This window comes from Lygodium microphyllum, chromosome 24 (assembly GCF_053477565.2).
Source record: "Lygodium microphyllum isolate KBCC chromosome 24, Lygodium_microphyllum_v1.1.10, whole genome shotgun sequence".
NCBI lineage: Eukaryota > Viridiplantae > Streptophyta > Polypodiopsida > Schizaeales > Lygodiaceae > Lygodium > Lygodium microphyllum.
Genome location: NC_141158.1, coordinates 8,734,657 through 8,755,721, shown reverse-complemented (window position 1 = coordinate 8,755,721; position 21,065 = coordinate 8,734,657).

The following is a 21,065-nucleotide window of genomic DNA, read 5'->3' as shown; positions in this document are numbered from 1 at the left end:
ATTGCAAGTAATGACAAAGGAAAGAAGAAAGTGACAGATGGCAATAATGCATCTACTAGTAATGCAATTCTTGATGGAGACTCTAGTGTCTCTCAGAGATTTCAAATGATGAGCTTAGTACTCCTTCAATCAATACATTAGACACATAAAGAGCATATGGTAATGTAAAGGTTCCATTGAGTGATTGAGTGATACACAACTCTAGTGGGTGAGATAACCTGCTAGTAGAAGATTTAGTTTTGAGGGTCATGCATATCACCATTATGCTTATATGATAAAGGTAGTTGAGGATATTGAGGCCACTTGTTTGACGAGGCTGTTGGTCATGCTCATTGGGATGCAGCAGTGGATGAGAATATGGATGCATTAGAGCCCAACAGGAGTTGGGATGTAGTATCATTTCCCAAGGGCAAGAAATCTATTAGTTGTAAGTGGTTCTATAAAATAAAACATAATACAAATGGTTCTATTAGTAGGTATAAGGCCATGCTAGTTACAAAAGGCTATGCATAAATATATAGCATAGATTATGAAAAGACATTTAGACTAGTTGCTAGGATAGAAACTGTCAAACATGTGATTGCTTTGGCAACAACCAAAGATTGGAGTTTATAACAAGTGGATGTAAAGAATCCCTTTTTATTGTGGTGATTTACAAAAAGAGGTGTATATGGAGTAGCCAATAAATTATGAGGATTTAATAGCATCCAAAATATGTATGTAGGTTAAAGAAGGCGCCTTATGGGCTGAAACAAGCACCTAGACCATGGCTTGATAAGATCGCAGAGTATCTTGTCAACAATGGCTTTTATGTTTTTGATGTAGATCACTCATTTAATGTGAGAAAGGGTGATGTAAATTTGATCGTCATAGTCATCTATATAGATAACTTGATTATCACATGTGATGGCAGAAATGGGATTGCTAATGTCAAGGGCCTTTTGAAACAAAAGTTTGAGATGAAGGATTTGGGTGAGCTGAGATACTTTCTTGGTATTGAGATGATTAGATGTGAAGATGATGGTATATGGCCGTCCCAAAGGAAGTATGGCTTGGATATATTATCCAAGTATGATATCATATCATGTAAAACTATTTCAACACCATTGGGGGAAAAGGTAAAGTTGAGTGTTGATGTTGGGGATGTGATAGAAGACCCTACTATGTTCAGAAAGATAGTAGGGAGTTTGATCTATAGGACCATCGCAAGGCCAAAATTGAGTTATGCTATTGGACTTTTGAGTCAATTTATGCATGTACCTAGGAAACCTCATTTGGATATAGTCAAATGCATATTGAGTTACGTAAAGTCCACCTTACATTATAGATTTTTTATGAGGTAGGTAAGGATATACAAGTGTTTGGGTACACATGCAAATTGGGCTAGTAGCAAGTCTGATAAAAGGTCTATTAACAGATTCATATTTTCCCTTGGTAGTGCAACAATTACTTGGAGCATGAAAGAGCAACCAATAGTTGCTTCATTGAGTACAAAGGCTAAGTATAGAGATGCTACTATGGTAGCATGTGAAGTGGTATGACCATAAAAGTTATTGGGTGATTTGGATGTGCAGGGAGATGATCCAATTGTCATTCATTGTAATAACATGAGTAGTATACAATTGGCTAGGAACCTAGTATTCTATGCTAGGAAAAAACACATTGAGCTACATTATCATTTTTTAAGAAAGAAGATAATTGCAAGTGAGATTGACTTGGTATATATTAACACGTAGGATTAGGTAGCTGACATTTTCACGAAGGCATTGGGTGTAAAGAAGCTTCAAGGCTTTTGAAGTTTACTTGGATTTGTAGAGATACAGTTGAGCTAGAGTGGGAGTGGTGAGACACCAAGCTCAACACGTGCCGACATTGATGATGGACTGCCTAGTTAGATGGGTCTACACATCTACACTTAGCATGTTGGTAGTTTCCTTTCTATTGTATCTTATCTATACTTTGTGTACACTACATTTGTGTGAAAAAGAAGGAAGAAAAACCAACAAGAAAATGTTTTAGCCTCTATCTCTCTTCTTGTGCTCTTGAGTGGGCTTCCTCTTATGTGTATGTGTGTTCAATGCAGCAGCTCAAGCAAGCCCCCCCCACCACGTGATTTGTGACAAATCACAATAGCATCTAGGATGGAATTATGATGTGGCAACCTCAACATGAGTAGAGATGGTGTAGATCCCATGATCCATATCTTGAATCACTATACCTTTGATCTTCAAAATCAAACCACGGTGATGGATTCCAAGCCCAACATGATCTAAGATAAGGACATGCCTTGGATCAAAGACCTTAGGAAAATTATTAGCCAAAAGTAAAGATAAGGGTCCATGTGTGATGATAAGACTCATTGGTTGCCATTAGAGATTTCATGCATGTAGAGAAATTCATACAAAGGTTGTCTTTGGATCCATGTAGATAAGCAACAATGATTCAAACAAGGGCAAGAGTTGCAATATCGATTACATGAAAAGTTGTCATCAAATTGATGTCATGGTGAATTTTAGGTTGACAAGATAGAAGATTTATTGAAGAGCCATTTCCATAAAAAATTGGGACTCAACCAAAGCTAATGTGTGTTTGAGACCTTCAACAATGGCCACTAGGATCAAAGACCTTCAAAGCCCACATAGGTAGCCTACATAGGTTGCATGGATACCATTCATCTCATCAATGGCACCCAAAGCACCACTAGGCTAGCAAAGACTTTGAAGAAAGAACCATCCAATTGAAAGAAGCCATGGCAAGGAGATTGGTTTTCTTGTCCACAGGTTACAGGTTTTATATCAATTGGTGAAATCATGAATGTAGTGGCCTCTTGCCAAGGCCTCTTGCCAAGCTCCACAAATATAATGAAACCTATAAGCCTCTAGGATGTCTCCATATTTGGGAGGGAAAATCCTCACAGCAAAAATACCTGGGAATATTTTTTTAAGCCATCAATGCCCATGCAACTTCTACTATATATACATTTTTTTCCTTTCTACAACCCTATTTTGGTATAGGGTATACTTGCATGAAAACTATCACTTTATCCTATGGGACTTCAAAAAATCACTAAACTTATTAGAGAGGTATTCTCCCCCTCCATTTGACCTCAAGCACTTAAGCTTCAAGCCTATTTCTATTTCAATAGTAGCCTTGAAAGTTTGCAAGTGATCAAACACTTCACTCTTTTCTTTCATAAAATATATCCAAAACTTTCAAAAACATGCAACAAAATACTTGTTGAAACTAAGAGATATATTTTGTGTAGGTCTCCAAATATATTATGTAAAATGTTAAGTATGTTCATGCTCACATGTAATAAAACAGTTTTTGTACCCTTTGGCTTAGGGGAGAACACCTTAATTGGGACTAGAGTATAAAAGGCAAGAGTGTGCCATTGTAATAATCTTTTAGCACATTTATAAGCGTTCTCAATTTCTTAAAACTTGAGGGTTCTTGCCTTCCCCATCAACATTGAGAGTCAATACTCAATGCCCACCATAGCAAGAGATGGATTTCTTGAAGTATCCTCTCATCTATGATGCTCATTCTACCTTTGATATCATTTAGCTATAACTTCATTATGTTGTAGATTTAATAAATTCCCGTCTATGGCATGGCTATGGCCATTTGATTCAGTTGTTGTGTCTTGGATTTCTTGTTATTTTAGTTTTATCTAAGCTAAGCTCATTTCAATGGAATCATTGCCTTGAATTTTATTCTTTGCAATGTCATTTTCAAGCTTAAATTTGGTTACTAGTACTATCCAAGGGTAATTGGAGTCTAAGATTTGGTTATAGGACTTGGTATTGTTTAAATGGTAATTAGTCTATGTTTTCTACAGTTAGTCTTTACTATTTTTGGAGCTCTTGGAGAAGATTTGAAGAAGAAATGGAGGGATCTTGGACATTTTGGTAGCTCCTAGACAAGAAGTGGCCCATTTTGAAGATTCTTGGACTAACCGAGGCTAATATAGTCTAGAAAAAGCTTAAACTACATTACTTTTTGCTAATCAAGGATTTCTCTCTTCTCCCTCAGCCTCCTGTCCCAAGCTTTCATAGATGAAATCTTGCTAAGATCTTTCTCCCATGTCAATATATTCTTCCACTGAGTGCACCACTTCATTCTTTACTTCATTTGGAGCATTTGGAGTAGCTTATTGACCAAACATAGAGCAATTCAGCCACCATGAGAGAAGAGCAATAAATTTAGCATAATTCTTGACGTAATTTTTGGGCTACATCAGACTATAATCTTTGGCTTTTACTGTAACGTGCATGCCTATCGGTTGTCCAGGCGCACATGTCTGCTTTGGCTTGGGTATCTCTACGTAAAGTAGGATGTCCAGGACCCCCCGATGCTAGAATGCTATCAGGAGACCTTGACCACTAAGAACCCAAGTTTCAGGTTGATCCTAGTGGGTTCGGCCACGAACGTTCCATTGCGAGGTGGACTCGGGAAACCCTAGGCGACAAACCCCATGACATTCCATGGGAGTGCTAGGCGGCGTCGCTTAGACTCGTCTCTCGATGGACCGCTAAAAACATGCCTGGACATCCGATAGGTGGGCACGTTACAGTTGTGAGGAGGTGGTCAAAGTCTTGCCAGCAGGACTGAATTAAAGTAATGGGGCGAAAAAATGTCATGGCTATCAAAAATAGGGATTTTCTGAACTTTCCATGACGTATTGTTTCCTGAGAATCCATTCCCCAAATCCATATTACTATTATGTCCTTGTAGCTGAATCCAATAGGGAATTATTAACCTAGCATTGATGTATCTCTTGAAAAGAAAATCATCCCAGCCAATCTCTATCTATTCCCGAATAATTGTACTTGAGGCTTACGCTTCTTTATGGATAAACAAGAATTCTATGATTATTTGATTTGTCACACAGTAGTGAAAAATAAGTTGCACACTGATTTAAGTTGTGCACCTTGGTCGCATTGATTTAAGTTGCAGCAGTCTCCTGTGGTCTTTTGTCATTCCCTCAGGGAATATACCTTCAGTAAGGTAATTAAGCATCTGTTCATACCAATCATCTGACTTGGTTGCCTGAATCTGAAATAAATCTACATCAGGTAAATCATCTGGTATCCCTTCAGGAGGTTCTCCTAACTCCAATCTGCTTAAATAATCAGCAATCAAATGTTCTCTTCCAAGTCTATGCACAATGGAATAATCAAATTCCTATAATAGCAGAATCCATCTAGCCAATCTTCCTATTGGTTGTGGTTTGTTGACCAAATAGATCAATGCCTAATGATCCACATGAATTATGATTGAATTGCCCAATAAATAATGTCCGAACTTTTTCAGTGCAAATATAACTCCTAAGCACTCCCTTTCAGTAACAGAATAATTTCTTTCTGATCATGTCATGACCTTGCTTGCATAATATATTGGTCTAAACCAGCCTTTCTGTTTTTCTTGCAGTAACACAGCTCCCACTACAATATCAAGGGCATCTCCAAACACATGGAATGGTAAACTCCAATAAGGAGGCTGCATTATTGGTGCTACTTGTAACATCTTCTTCAGTAATCTGAATGCTTTTTGCTGTTCTTCTGTCCAGACATACTTCACATCCTTCTTGGTCAACTTGGTCAATGGAACACAGACATGAGACAAATATTTCAGAAATTTGTTATGCCACTTGATCTGTCCAACAAATCTGCTCAATTCCTTCAAATTAACTGGTGCCTTGGCCTTTTGAATAGCTACCACTTTCTTGGGATCAACCTGCATTCCTTCTTCTGAAATGATATGCCCCAATAAAATCCCTCTTTTAACAGCAAAAGCACATTTGGCTAGATTAAGACTCAACCTAGCCATTCTGCATCTTTCAAAGCATAATCTGAGTTGATTAAGGTGATCCACAGCCTTCCCAAACACACTAAAATCATCTAGAAAGACTCTCATGAACCTTGTCAAGTATGGAGCAAAGACTTCATGTATCCATTTTTGAAATGTAGGTGGAGCATTTTTAAAGCCAAATACCATTACATTACTGGCATATTCCCCACTCTGTAAAAAAATTAGTCTTCTCTCTGTCTTCTTCTGCCATCAATATCTGATTATAACCACTGAATCCATCCAAGAAACGATACATCTGATGACCTGCAACTGCATCCAACAGAGTATCCTGAAATGGTAATGGGAAAGGATCAGTTATAGTGGCTGCATTTAGTTTCCTATAGTCGACACATATTCTAAGTTTTCCATTTTTCTTTGCCACCACCACTATAGGTGATAACCATGTCACCTTATCCAAAGGATAAATAAATCCCACTTTCAAAAGTTTATCCAGCTCCTCCTTGACAGCCTTTACATAATTTGGATTCATCCTGTATCTCTGTGAAATAACAGGAACTGCATCTTTTTTTAGGTTGATCCTATGCATACAAAACCTAGGATCCACTTCCTTCATATCACATGAACACTGACTTTGACCATCTGAGGATCCTCTACAGAACCTAAATTAAGATCTTGTAAATAATCTTCTTGGACCCTGGCAGTTTTAGCCATCTGTTCCTCAAAAGCCTTTTCAGCCTGAATGATCTGCTGAATATGCATCTTTTCTTCCTGTTCAGACAACTTTCTGTTTATGTCTTCCTCTTCTGAATCTTCCTGTTTACTTTCACTCTGTTGTTGTGAAGCTTCAGGTTTCTTTTGCCCCTTATAATGTTCCAAAATTCTGACCACATCTATATCAAAAATAGGTACAATTGATTCATTAACTTTAAGGAAAGAATCTTCTTCATCATCATCAACTTCCTTCACCATATTAATACCCTGTGCACAAGGCTCTGGCTTCTTTGGGCTAAATTGCACTAGGTACCATATTCATGTGCACTTTCTTCTTCCCCTTCCTGATTATAATTTTTGCTCTTCTCATTGCTACTTTTGTGCTCTAGTCACCACACCAATCATGGGATCACCCTTAAAGGTCACCCTACGGGGTATGAATTTAGACCTAACTTCATTCTCTTGCCTTGTTATTTCTACTTCAACTAAATTTGCGGATGAGGTTGAGGGTTTGTTAAAAATTTTCTTACCCTTGTCATTAGATTGATTATTTTCTCGCTTAGGGCAATCCTCTTCGTGATGTCCTTCGCCACTACACTTCCTGCATAGAGGAGTATAGTCCTGATTTGTACGTGCATTTGGACAATACGTAGCTATGTGACTTTCCTATTGGCATCGAAAGCTTCTTTAGAATATCAGTGGGTGTTTTCCACCTTCTGAATCTTGCCAAAAATGTTGTTTATAATGCTTGTGTATCAGCAAAATGCGCTACACCATACTGTATAAACCAGTTCATAGCCTTACCCTCCAATGTGGTAGCAAATTGCTGCTTTTTCACATCATCTCCATACAATACTCCTAGTCCACTTGCTTCCCCATTATTATTGCAATAATGATAGTTCTAACTAGTCCTTGACAAATGATTTAATAATCTGTATGCACATGAGATGGTGTAACTAGAAGTATTGAAACCATAATAGGTGCTCTAAAGCTTTAAGATTATCAAAGAAATTTTAGGATTAAATTGTGTAGGTTTTCTTTGTTTACATTTTAAAAATTGGTCCATGCTCTCTGTGTATAGAGATGTAAGAAATAGTTCTATATGTAGGCATATAAGTGCTAATTGTCTAGGGAAGTCCCAAAGTAATTAACTACCAAAAACTTTTTGAAGTATGGGATCAACCGTAATGTAACTTGTTGCATGGAAGAGATTTAACAGGGTAATGCATATAGAGTCTTATATAAAGGTGTACTAACTAAAATCTCTTTTCATCCTAATTAATAGCTTTCTTTAGCAATATGCTCCATGGAGAGAGAGAGAGAGCATATCCCTCATTACTCCAAAAATATTTTGTGGACTGATTTACCTCAGTTTAGGACTGTTTTCCACAGTCCACAGGCAGCCACAAATAGTGTTACATCAACACTTTATTATCAGACATTAAACAGTGCGGGTTATGCATATTGAGCTTTTGGATACTTGAGATTGGGATCTCCTTGTGGATGATGTATGGTTGATATGCCTTGGTCCGTGTAGATGTACTTGGGCTGATTTGGATTTGTTTTCACTGAGTGGACACCGACTTGTGTCAGGTCTTGGCAGTGGTATGTACATTTTGTATTCACTGAGCAGACACCGACTTGTGTCAAGTCTTGGCAATGGTATGTACATTTTGCCCTATTGATTGGGGGATGTACTGACTTTACTGATGGACTTTGTCTGACATGCTTGGGTGTTGTCTCATGTTAGTTTGACTGTTACATGCTTGTTGATGCTTGCTTGATGCTGGTTTTGCATTGACAGTTAGTGGTTGACTTGGAATACTGTTTTTTGCCTACTGTTAGCTCTCATTACAGCAAGCATATATCTCCGGACTGTGATGTATTTTTCATGTTGAATCATCTCGGTTTGATGTACTTTTGATGGCACTTGGTGGGCAGCATCATTAAATACTCATTTCTCACCATTTTGCCTTGATTTTGGTGGTTTTTTGGTCATTTTTTGCAATATCCAGCAAGCAGTTTTGAACTGTCTGCACTGTTTCAACTTGAAGTATGGCATCTTCTTCCACTGATAGTGCTATCTTCAACATCGCTAAGCTTGATGGTACGAATTATGCCTATTGGAAGAGCCAAGTTTGGCAGGTATTGGTGCATAAATTGCACATAAAGCCACTAAGGTTGAGTAGAGAGCAGCCTGAAACTATGACTAATGATGAATGGATGGAGCTTGATGAGTTATGCAAGTCCACCCTCATCTTGTCTCTCACTGAACAGGTGCATTACAATGTGGTTGACGAAGCACAAAGTGCTTGGCAGCTTTAGGATAAGATTAAGAACCTTTATGACGAGCAAAGTCTTGCAAGTCAAATGTATTGGCTGAAACAACTTATGGATCTCCGCATGAAAGAGAATGTGACCATGTTAGCTCATCTGACCCAGTTTCATGCTATTCTTAAGAACTTAGTTTCGCAGGGCATTGATTTCAAAGAGGATGTCACTCCATTGTTCTTGCTTGGAACTCTTAATGCATCTTGGGATGTATTCCGCACTGCCTTATGTGCTTCTACCACTACTCTGAAGTTATTTGATGTTGAGAGCTCTCTTCTGCAAGAAGAGATAAACCATAAGAATTTGTATGCCTCTCGTGTGTCTCATGCTTTGACAGTTAGAGGCGGACATGATGGAAATGGAAAGAATGATCGTGGTAATGGCCGTGGATGGGATTCGCAGAAATCTCAGTCCAAGTCGCGTGGCAAGTCGCGCAGTAAGTCTCGTGGGAGAAATGCCAATCTGACTTGTCATCATTGTGGGAAGAAAGGCCACATAAGGCTACAGTGTCATGAATTGCGCAAAGCAAGGGAAAAGAGAAAGTGCAGGAAAAGTCTTTTGATCGCAGCATATTACTTGCTAAGTCAAGTGTTAAAATTGAAGAGTGCAATGTTATGCAGCCCGAGGATAGTGATGGGGATTATATCCTTTTAGCAGCTTCATCTAGTGCTTCGTAGATGACAGAGATACAATCTATGTATGCACAGTGTTGGCTCTTGGACTCAGGTGCGTCCTTTCATGTGACACCTTGCTGGCGAGAGTGGTTCCATTCACACCATTTGGTTTCAGATTCTGTACGCTTGGGTGATGACAGGTCTCTTGAGATTGTCGGTATTGGTGATGTTAGGCTGCAGTTTCCTTTTGGCAGCAGTTTTGTTATGCACGATGTGCATCATGTACCTGCATTGACATGCAGTCTCATGTCCGCTGGATAGCTTGATGATGCAGGATATCATGTATCTTTTGGAGACTCTGTATGGAAGATTACTCATGGCATGCTTGTGCTTGTGAAAGGTGCCAAGGATGGTAGCCTCTACCCCTTAGTTGTTTCTAGATCTAGAGTTAATCATGCTTTGTCTGTGGGGTCTTTACCTCATGTATCTCTTTGGCATGCTCATTTGGGGCACATGTCCATTAAGGGAATGAAAATGCTTTCTGGTTTGTAGTACTTACCAGCCCTTGACTATTCTCATTTTGATTCTTGTGATTATTGTCTTTATAGCAGGTAGACTAGGTCTACGCATAAGAAGTCTGGTATGTCACGCCTGAGTGAGCCCTTAGCTTTGGTTCATTCTGATGTCTGTGGGCCCATACCCTCTCAGTCTATGGGTGGTGCAAAGTATTTTGTTACTTTCATAGATGATTTTTCACATAAAGTATGGGATTATCCCATAAAGTAGGAGTTAGATGTCTTGGCAGTTTTGCAGAGTTGGCTTGCTTTGGTAGAAAACCAGTTTGGGCATAGGATGAAATGCCTTAGGACGACAGATAATGGGGATGAATATGTATCACATGCTTTTGAGTAGTTATGTGATGAGAGGGGTATTAAGCATCAGTTGATCGCCCCTTACCCCCCTTCCCAGAATGGTATGGCTGAGCGAATGAATAGGACCATCCAAGAAAGGATTCGCAATATGCTGAGCCATGCATGCCTACCCCCAACACTTTTGGGCTGAGGCAGTTATGACTATCGTGCATATCATTAATAGATCGCCCTGTAGTGCCATTGATTTTCAGGTTGCAGAGGAGGTATGGACAGGAAAGCCTCCCTCTTATGTGCATTTACGTGTCTTTAGATGTGAGGCATTTTGCCATGTGTCCAAGGACAAGCGTAACAAGCTGGATCCTAAGAGTGTTAAATGCATATTCCTTGGCTATGGAGATGCAAGAGAGATGGGTTACCGTCTATGGGATCCGCTCCTATACAGGCAACTAGACAGCCTGCAGCAGCAATAGGTACTCATGGCCAGGGTGTTGGACAGAATGTTGAGCAGGTAGCAGAGCGTGCAGTGCGGTGTTCTACTAGAGATAGACGCCCCCCTGACATATTTCAGCCCTCGATGCATTATGTCTTGGTTACATATGTAGGAGAGCCTTTCACTTATGATGAGGCTATGCGTAGGGGTGACAGTCACTCCTAGGAGAGGGCTATGCTGTCTGAGATAGACTCCTTGCATAAGAATGAGACTTGGGATTTGGTTTCCTTACCTAGTGGAAAGAAGGCTCTGCCATGCAAATGGGTGTACAAGTTGAAGAGAACCCCTGGACACCCCAAGATGGCTTATAAGGCAAGACTTATTGCTAAGGGTTTTAAACAGGAGCACGGAGTTGACTTTGATGAAGTTTTTTCTCCTGTGGTTAAGATGACCACTCTTTGCTTGGTTTTGGCCTTAGTCATGCAACTTGATCAAATAAATGTCAAGATGGCATTTTTACATGGGAATTTGCATGATGAGATTTTCATGGAGTAGCCTAAGGGCTTTGTAGAGCCTAGCAAGGAGCACCTAGTGTGCAGGTTGAAGAAAAGTCTTTATGGCTTGAAGTAGGCACCTAGGGAATGGTACCATAAGTTCGATGCTTTTATGTAGTCACAGGGCTATAGCCGTAGTGCTATGGATCCGTGCTTGTACACGAAGAAAGCCCGTGATGGATCTTTGCTTATTTTGGTACTCTATGTGGATGACATGCTATTAACAGGGAAAGCTCATGATGAGCTAGATGGTCTTAAGGCTCAACTCAAGAAGAGCTTTGAGATGAAAGATCTGGGGCAGGCCTCTCACATACTTGGTATGTGCATTGGACGGGACAGGCATCAAGGACTCCTCTACTTGTCACAAAGGGAATACATTCATAAAGTCCTTGAGCGCTTTCACATGCAGGACATGAAGCCTATTGGCTGTCCATTGCCTTCTTATGTGAAGGCATCACAGGCTGATTGTCCGGAGACATATGAGTAGAGGGCCGAGATAGCCAAGATTCCTATGCATCTGCAGTGGGGGCAATCTTATGTATGCCATAATAGCCACTCATCTAGATATTGCCTTTGCAGTTGGTGTTGTGGCCTACACCTAGTAAGAAGTATTGGGATGCTGTGAAGGGTATCATGAGGCACCTGAAGGGTACTGCAGATATGTGCTTTTGCTATGGGAGCTAGGATACAAGAGTCATGGGGTACACTGACTTTGATTATGCAGGACATGCAAATAGTAGGAAGTCCACTTCTGGCTATGTGTTCACCTATGCTGGAGGTGCTGCGTCTTGGATGTCTAGGGTGCAGAAGTGTACGGCTCTTTCCACCATTGAGGCTGAGTATGTTGCAGCCATTGAGGCTTGCAAGGAGGCCATATGGTCAAGTTGTTTGGTTCATGATCTTGGTATCGATGCTATCCTTACACTGTATTCAGATTCTATGAGTGTTATTCAGTTAGCCAAGAATCCGGTCTTCCATATACAAAGAAAAAACACATTGAGGTGAGGTATCACTTCATACGTGGGGCCGTTGAGGACAAGTCTGTTGACCTTGTCAAGATCTTGACTGACCAGAATCCTGCAGATCTTCTCACCAAAAGCCTCTCTACAGAGCGCTTTGCTTCCTCAGGAGATTGATGGGCATGGGATGAGATGACGTCTTTCCTCATCTTATTGTATATGTGTACATGTTGTACTGTCTTTGCTTTTTCTTTTTCACTCCTCACTGGGACAGATTCACCTTTAAGTGGGAGGTTGTTGGGGATAAAGGCATATCCGTCTAGCCGCCCATGTATTCCTATACTAATAGTACCCGCGTCTGCACACTGCAGGCGGTGGCTGCGCGTCACCATCACTTTATTCTTTATTCTTTTAGTGACAGATGAATAAAGGGAAGGCCAGTCACACATTGTGACTCTTGGAGTTCCCACATTGTGAGTCTCTCTCTCTCTCTTACTCTTGCTCTCCCGCCATAGCTCTCTCGTGCAAGCTTCGATCCTTCTAACCTTTCAGGAGTATTGGAAAATATAATTTTCCCAAATCAAGCTCAAAACTTGGAAAAAAAGAGTCAAACAAATTTGGAAACGGACTCCTTCAAGGAGGCTAAACTTCTAGCTATAGGAGCTTTATGCAATAGATTCACCACTAAGGAGCGGTTGGCTAAATCCAAGGTTATCTCTCCATTGTGCCCTCTATGTAATAGAGAATAAGAAATTGTGTCTCATCCCATGTGGTCATGCCTAGAAGTTAGACCCTTTTATAAGGAGTTAAAGCAATGGGTTGAGAAATCAGGTTTTCACGGAGCCATCTTTGCCCAGCTAATCTTGTGTGGTCCTCAAGGCAAACTCAATGAAGCATCTCTTGCCTTATGGAATGTTATACATGCTGTTAGAATCTAGTTCATACGGAGATGTAGGAATAACAAGCTTTTTGGAATGGTGGGTAGGTACTAGTCATTGGGATGTAGGTAAATGTAAGCAAGAGGTTCTGTCTATCTTTGAGGGGTTAGGGAGGAAAAACAAACTGTTTAAGGTCTTTTTGAAAGCTATGAAGGCACATAGCTAGTTGAGCTATGAATCGTCATCACCTACTATCAGTGGTTTGATGTAAATACTATTACTTTAATACAATATAAACATCATCATAAATAATATACACATGTCAATAGTGATAAAATATCATTTTCATGTACCAAATCACTCACTTAGCAAATATATGAATCATGACATTTGCATCTTTCCAACCATTAATGATTTATTGACTAAAGATATGAAATATATTAAATTCTCAACCATCTACCTAGCATAATGTAGCCAATGTTGTACATATACACATGCAACAAGGTACTATAATGCAACAAATAATTAAGATAAAAACTGCAATAATTACATCCACTTATTTTCAATCCAAATTAGATTATATTAATCATCTTAACAAATCTCCTTTGTGAAATTAAAGCCTTAGGTCCCCAAGTCAAACCTAGGTATGCCACCAATGATAGAATCTAGAGACCCCTTGTAATGTAATTATCTATCTCCCAACTCAAATGTGTTCCCCTCCCTCGCCCAACCAACCAAGTTTACACGCACGTGCGCACGCGCGCGCGCGCACACACACACACACACACACACACATGCACATCTTGAGCTCCCAAAGAAAAAGTTGTAAGCCTATTATGATATTTAATTTTCATGAAAGTAAGATATTAATAAAACTTATTTCATGGATATTATTATTATTATTATTATTGATTCATTGTGCAATAGTGACTTATTGTATGTCAATGTTATGATATTTGTCAAATTTGTCTTATGATATTCTTATTATTTTGTATTTTCCACATAATGATGACTATATTTTCCATGTATGCATGTAGCATTGATCGCATTGTGATAGATGGATATGTTTGGACTTAATGTGTTTAGTGTTTTTGGTGAGCATATTATAGTAGTCGTAGTAATGCCATTGCAACTCCATTGCAATGCATTTTGTATTTACTAGTGGAGCACATTTGGTATGTGGATTATTTATTTTTATGCTAATTGTGTGTGCTTTATTATCAGTGTGCTTATGCATGGAATTATTCATTATTGTTACAATCTTTGTATTATCGCCCTATGGCAATAAAAATATTTTTGTAAGGTTAAATATGTGGTTTATGCCTTAGCAATAATCAGATAGGCCTTAAAAATTATTATGAAAGCATAGTCTTTTAAATATGGAAAGAAAAAAAGCAAAATCATACTTTCTAAAATTTTTTAGCACAAAAAGAAAAGAAATACAATTCATTAAATCAAATTCTCTAGCTATGTATGTTTGTCTCTCTTAATCCCTTGCTCTTGTGATTTCTTAATTTGTGGTTGATTATGGTTGAAGTATAGTGAATGTGGATAACAAAGCGCCCCCCCCCCCCCCCCCCCCCCCCTCCCCCCTGTAAGGGCTTTGTAGCTATACCATGCCGTTGCTACCGATTGCACCTATATAGGGAGTAGTAGTGACTCAAAGCCCTGCCTTGTTTCCACTCTACGTGTGATTCCCTATACCCAGTGGTGAACCCTCTTATGTGCGGCGTCACGAGGGTGTAGTCCTGGGATGTGTCTATGTTGTCCCGCTTTTGGATTGAATAATACAAGAGTATACCTTGAGCTCATATCATGTTACCTTTCTGTGCCGTGTTGAGTGCGTAACGAGTGCAGGTTTATCACACTTGGTATCAGAGAAACTCTTGCTCGGAGTGAAGGAGTGCTCACGGAAGCAGGAGGAAAGATCCAGTGCCCCGAAGAGATAGAAGTCGAAACGACCCACAGCGTGACGCCCCACGTCGTGTCACCCCACGTCGCGACGCCCCACGTCGCGTCGACCCACGTCGCATCGCCCCACGTCGCGGCGCCCCCACCCCGACGCGTCGCCTCGGCGTGACGCCCCAATCTCGACATCCCACCGTCCGAAGACGTGACGCGGCTTCCCCGCGGCACGACCCACACCACCACCAACGAAACGCGGCTTCCCCGCGTCGACACCACCACCAACCACATGGAGGAAGAAAGGGAGAACGTCACCCTCCCGACATTAGAGGAGAGGAAGAAGAGTAGGGGACAAGAATGGAGAGTGGCCCAAGAGGAGAAGGTGGCCGGACTAGAAAGACAAATAGATGGTATGTCAGGCATGCTAGAATCAATATGGAGGAACATGCAGATGAAAGAGGAAGAGGAAGAAAGGAGAAAGAAACTAGAAGTAGAGCAGGGCTATAGAGAATGGGTGAGTCAACAACAAGAAGAGGAGAGGAGACACCGAATGCAAGAGGAGATGGATAGAATGGGTAGAGGGGAGTCATCTAGGAGGGCGCAAGATACAAGGAAGGAGAAGGAGAAAGTAGTAGAATTAGGAAGCAAAAAGAAAGACAAGAAGAAGGAGAAGAAGCACCATCGCAAAGAAGAGGAAGATAGCAGTAGCTCAGAAGATGATTATGGAAAATTCAAGATGCCCCAACCCGCCAAGTATAAGGGAGAGAGAGATGGGTTGGTTCTGAAGAAATGGATCGCAGAGGTGGATAGGTACTTAAAGTATTCAAGAATCACCGAAGACAAGAAGGCGGAAGTGGCAGCCATTTACTTGGAGGAGGACGCTGCCAGTTGGTACCTGTTAGAACAGGAGCAGGGCCACACAATCTGTTCATGGGAAGAACTCCAGGAAGAACTGAGGGACTACTTTATTCCAAAGCTGGAGAAATTCAAAGTAAGAGATGAATGGAGGAACCTCAAGCAAGCACAGGGAAAGATGAAAGAATATGTCAGCAAATATAGGCAAATCATGCTGCAGCTACCAAACATGGATACCGACACTAAGCTACATGGATTTTTGTTTGGAATGCAAGAATGGGCTAGAAGAGATGTGGAGAGACAGGAGCCAACAAGCTTAGCAGAAGCCATGAGAATGGCCGAACGACTGGTGGACCTGGAAGGCAGAAGAACAGCACAAGGGAATCAAAACAGGTTCAACAACAACTTCAACAACACCTTCAATAACAGCAACTCCTGGAACCAAAGGCCCAATGCTCCTAGAGGGGCATTCACAGATACAAGGAGTCAAAACACCACTAACACCACGGCCGTATCCCAAACCGCATTAGTACCAAGAGGAGCAGCAGGGAGATGGGGAAACAATCACTACAGGCCAACCCCCAGCACATCATATGGACCCGCAGGATCAAACACATCATGGTGGAGACCCCCAGGCCCTTCCACTGGCATCAGATGCTTCAAATGCGGGGGTCCACACTACCAAAACAGATGCCCAATAGAAGACACAGCTTCATCGAGTGGATCAAGGGTGAATGCAGCTTGTGCATATGGAGGAGAAGAACCACAACCACCACGTATCCAGGAAATTCCAAATGGGAGTGAAGAGAGCATGGACCACCCAAGGGTAGGGTCAGTTAGTGCCCGACCCCAATGCATGGCAGCCAGAGTAGCGGCAGTCCACCATCTATACATCAAAGGTCGAGTGGGCGAAGGAAACCAACCTATCATGGTGGACACAGGAGCAACCCACAACTTCATGACACCACAGTGTGCAGCAAAGCATGGATTGAAACTATCCAAAGCCCCAGAAGGATTAACAGTAACATTCGCACAAGGAGAAGCCAAGGAGGTAAAACAAGTCTTTGCAGTCCAAGTGGAAGCCGACAAGTGGAAAGCGAAACTCAACTTCCTAGTAATCCCCATGGATGATTTTGAAGTGATACTAGGCTTAGAATTCTATGACAAGTATGTCATTGCAATGTTCGGTAAGGGTGTGAATGAAATGATGCTAGATATGCAAGGAGAAGGCGTCAGAGTACCCTGCGAAAGAATGCAGCTACCTGGTAGGACCCCAATCAAGGTGCAAATGAAGGAGAACAAGCCAGGAGTATCATGCCAAACAGTAAAACCAGCTGCAAACCAACCAAAGGGCCAGACCCAAAAAGCACCGATCCAAGGGACCGTCATCAGGCCACGTATCATGACATGCAGTGCAAAGCAAGTCGAGAAATCAGTCAAACAAGGAGATATGGTCTACCTATGTATGATCCGACCTATAGAAGAAGAAGAAGATGGCAAGAAACTGAAACAACAGAAGAGGAACACAGAAGTGGCAGAAATACTTGAAGAATTCAAAGATGTAATGCCAGCCGAATTACCCAAGGGCCTGCCACCCAGACGAGATGTGGATCACAAGATTGAGTTGATTCCAGGGTCTTCTCCACCGGCCCGAGCTCCCTATCGCATGAACCACACTGAGCTCATGGAATTGAAGAAGCAACTACATGAACTAGAAGAACAAGGATTCATCCGCCCTAGCAAATCCCCCTTTGGTGCTCCAGTGTTGTTTGTAAAGAAGAAGGATGGGGGACTTAGACTCTGTGTAGATTATAGGGCTCTTAACAAAATCACCATAAAGAACAAATACCCTATGCCCCTAGTGGAAGATCTCTTAGATAGACTGCATGGGGCCAAGCACTTTAGTCGGATTGACCTTAGATCAGGATACCACCAAATCCGCATAGCCGAAGAAGATATCCCAAAAACAGCCTTCCGCACCCGATATGGTAGTTTTGAGTGGTTAGTATTAGGGTTCGGCCTAAGCAATGGGCCAGGCACATTTTGTGGCCTCATGGATGGAATTTTTAGACCGGAGATAGATATCTTTGTCATTATCTACATAGATGACCTCCTAGTCTACAGCAAGACCTTAGAAGAGCACAAGCAACACTTACGCCAAGTTTTTGAGAAGTTGAGGCAACATCAGTTATACGCCAAGCCGGAAAAATGTGAATTTGTAGTGAAAGAATTGGAGTTCCTAGGCTTTATTGTAGGAGCAGATGGAATCAAAGTGGACCCTAAGAAAGTGGAAGCTGTCCAAAAATGGCCTGTACTGAAAACTGTAAGAGAAGTGCGGGAATTCCTAGGCTTTACAGTATTTTGTCGAAGATTCATCAAAGATTACAGCCTCATCACTGCCTCCCTCTCCCACCTCACCAAAGACGACCACTCGTTTACATGGGGGAATGCGCAACAGGAAGCCTTTGAGCAGATGAAGAAGTGCATGAGCCAAACTCTCGTCCTAAGGGTACCGAACTTCACCAAACCCTTTGAAATCTCTATAGATGCATCTGACTACGGCATAGGGGGTGTACTGGTCCAAGAGGGGCACCCCATTGCATATGAGTCCAAGAAATTTACGGATGCTGAAACAAGGTGGAGCACACATGAGAAGGAAATGTTGGCAGTCATCCACTGCCTTAGAAAATGGAAGCACTATGTTCAAGACAAGCATACAATAGTCTTCACCGACAACATCTCCCTCAAATACTTCCAATCCCAACCCAAGTTATCAGCAAAGCAAGCCCGTTGGCTAGACTTCCTAGCCGAATTTGACTTGGAAATTAAGCACAAGCCCGGCTCTACTAACAAAATAGCAGATGCCTTGAGCCGGAAAGCTGACCTGAAAGCTGTCAGTGTTGTCAGCAGCAACTTCATAGAACTTGTCAAAGAGGCCCTAGAACAAGATCAAGACATGCACAAAATAATCAAAGATGTGGAAGCAGAGAAGACCCCCCATGGAATGTACACTTTAGAAGAGGGTATTCTATTTTTAGGCAAAAGATTGTATATCCCCAACAATGTGGAATTAAAGAAACTCATCCTACATGAGATACATGACGGCAAGATTGGAGGCCACAAAGGGCAAAGCAAAACCTTGGAGGCCCTTAGGAAGTAGTTCTTTTGGCCGAACATGAAGGAAGAAGTGATAGACTACATCAAAACTTGCCCCACTTGCCAAATGGTCAAAGCACCCAGATCAAGACCAGCTGGACTACTACAACCGTTACCAGTACCCAACCGCCCATGGGATGTCATCAGCATGGACTTCATTGTGGAACTACCGGAATCCCATGGGTACACAATCATCTTTGTAGTGGTGGACTATTTTTCCAAACAGGCCCACTTCATCCCGGCCGAACCACCACTGAATGCCAAGGAGGTAGCACGCCTCTTCTTCACACATGTATTCAAATTGCACGGATTACCACTGGCCATTGTATCAGACAGAGATGGAAGATTCATGAGCGACATGTGGAAAGAACTCTTCAAGACTCTGGAAACCCAACTGAGATTCTCATCATCCTTCCACCCGGAGACAGATGGACAGACAGAACGAGTCAACCAAGGCATCGAAGATTACCTCCGCAGCTATGCTAGAGTGGATCAGAAAGATTGGGCCTTGTACCTTGATGTCTTGGAATTTCACTATAATAGCTCCATCCACTCGGCTACAGGGTACACCCCCTTTGAGTTAGCTATAGGAAAAGAAGTCATCACACCACTGGCCTTAGCATCCGGAGCGGCCAAAGCGGAGGATCAAGATGCAGAAGAATTCTTGAAGAAATGGAGAGATCACAATGCAGCAGCTAAGCAAAGTCTCGAGCGGAGCAAGATAACAATGATAGAGCAAGCAAACAAGAAGAGAAAGGATGTACTATTCGCCAAAGGAGACATGGTCCTAGTGAGCTCTAAGAATATGTCCCTTCCCAAGAACATGACCCCAAAGTTCAATCACCGCTACTATGGACCCTACCGAATCACTCAAGTGCTGAACGAAGTCACTTACAAGCTGGACCTGCCAGACAGTGTTTGTGTTCATAATGCATTTCATGCTCGTCTTCTGCGCAGGTTCTATCCCGACAACCAATGGGGACGGCGCGTACCAATGCTCCATTCCAATGGTCCCTTCGAAGTCGAAGCATTCCTCCGACGCCGGGAACAGAGAGGCTTCCTCGAATACCTCACCAAGTGGCGCGGGCGTCCACTCAAGGAGGCCACTTGATCTCAGAAGCGGAGGCCCGTGAACGCGGAAAAGATGCCTTCGCCCTTTGGCTCGAGGAGAACCCCCTGTTCCTTCTACCGACCCTTGAGCCACCTCAACACTCCAATAAATAATGCGGCTCTCAATCATAGACCTCGAATGTGCCTCCACTCCTCAAATGTAATCGAGTCGAGGGTGGACTCACATGGTAGCAATCGTCACAAATAACTCCATCAAAACAGAAAAAGCCCCAATGTCTTAGTGCGACAGACACTGGCCAGTCTGATAGTATAGACTGTGTTAAGACCCCGCGGTCCCTTTAGACCGGCAGACACTGACCAGCTTGCTAGGAAAAGCTGCGTTAAGACCCCGGATGAGTCAAATAACAAACACTACCCTTAGATTGCTGAGGTCAGCAATCCAGTAAGCGGGGGTGAGTGTAAGGGCTTTGTAGCTATACCATGCCGTTGCTACCGATTGCACCTATATAGGGAGTAGTAGTGACTCAAAGCCCTGCCTTGTTTCCACTCTACGTGTGATTCCCTATACCCAGTGGTGAACCCTCTTATGTGCGGCGTCACGAGGGTGTAGTCCTGGGATGTATCTATGTTGTCCCGCTTTTGGATTGAATAATACAAGAGTATACCTTGAGCTCATATCGTGTTACCTTTCTGTGCCGTGTTGAGTGCGTAACGAGTGCAGGTTTATCACACCCCCCCCCCCCCCCCCCCCCACCCCCCTTGACATAGAGAGAGAGAGAGAGAGAGAGAGAGAGAGAGAGAGAGAGAGAGAGAGAGAGAGAGAGAGAGAGAGAGAGAGAGAGTATCCCCCACCACTACTCCAAAAATCATCTCCCCTTAAAACCTTGTCATGAAAATTCCAACCCTAACTTTAAC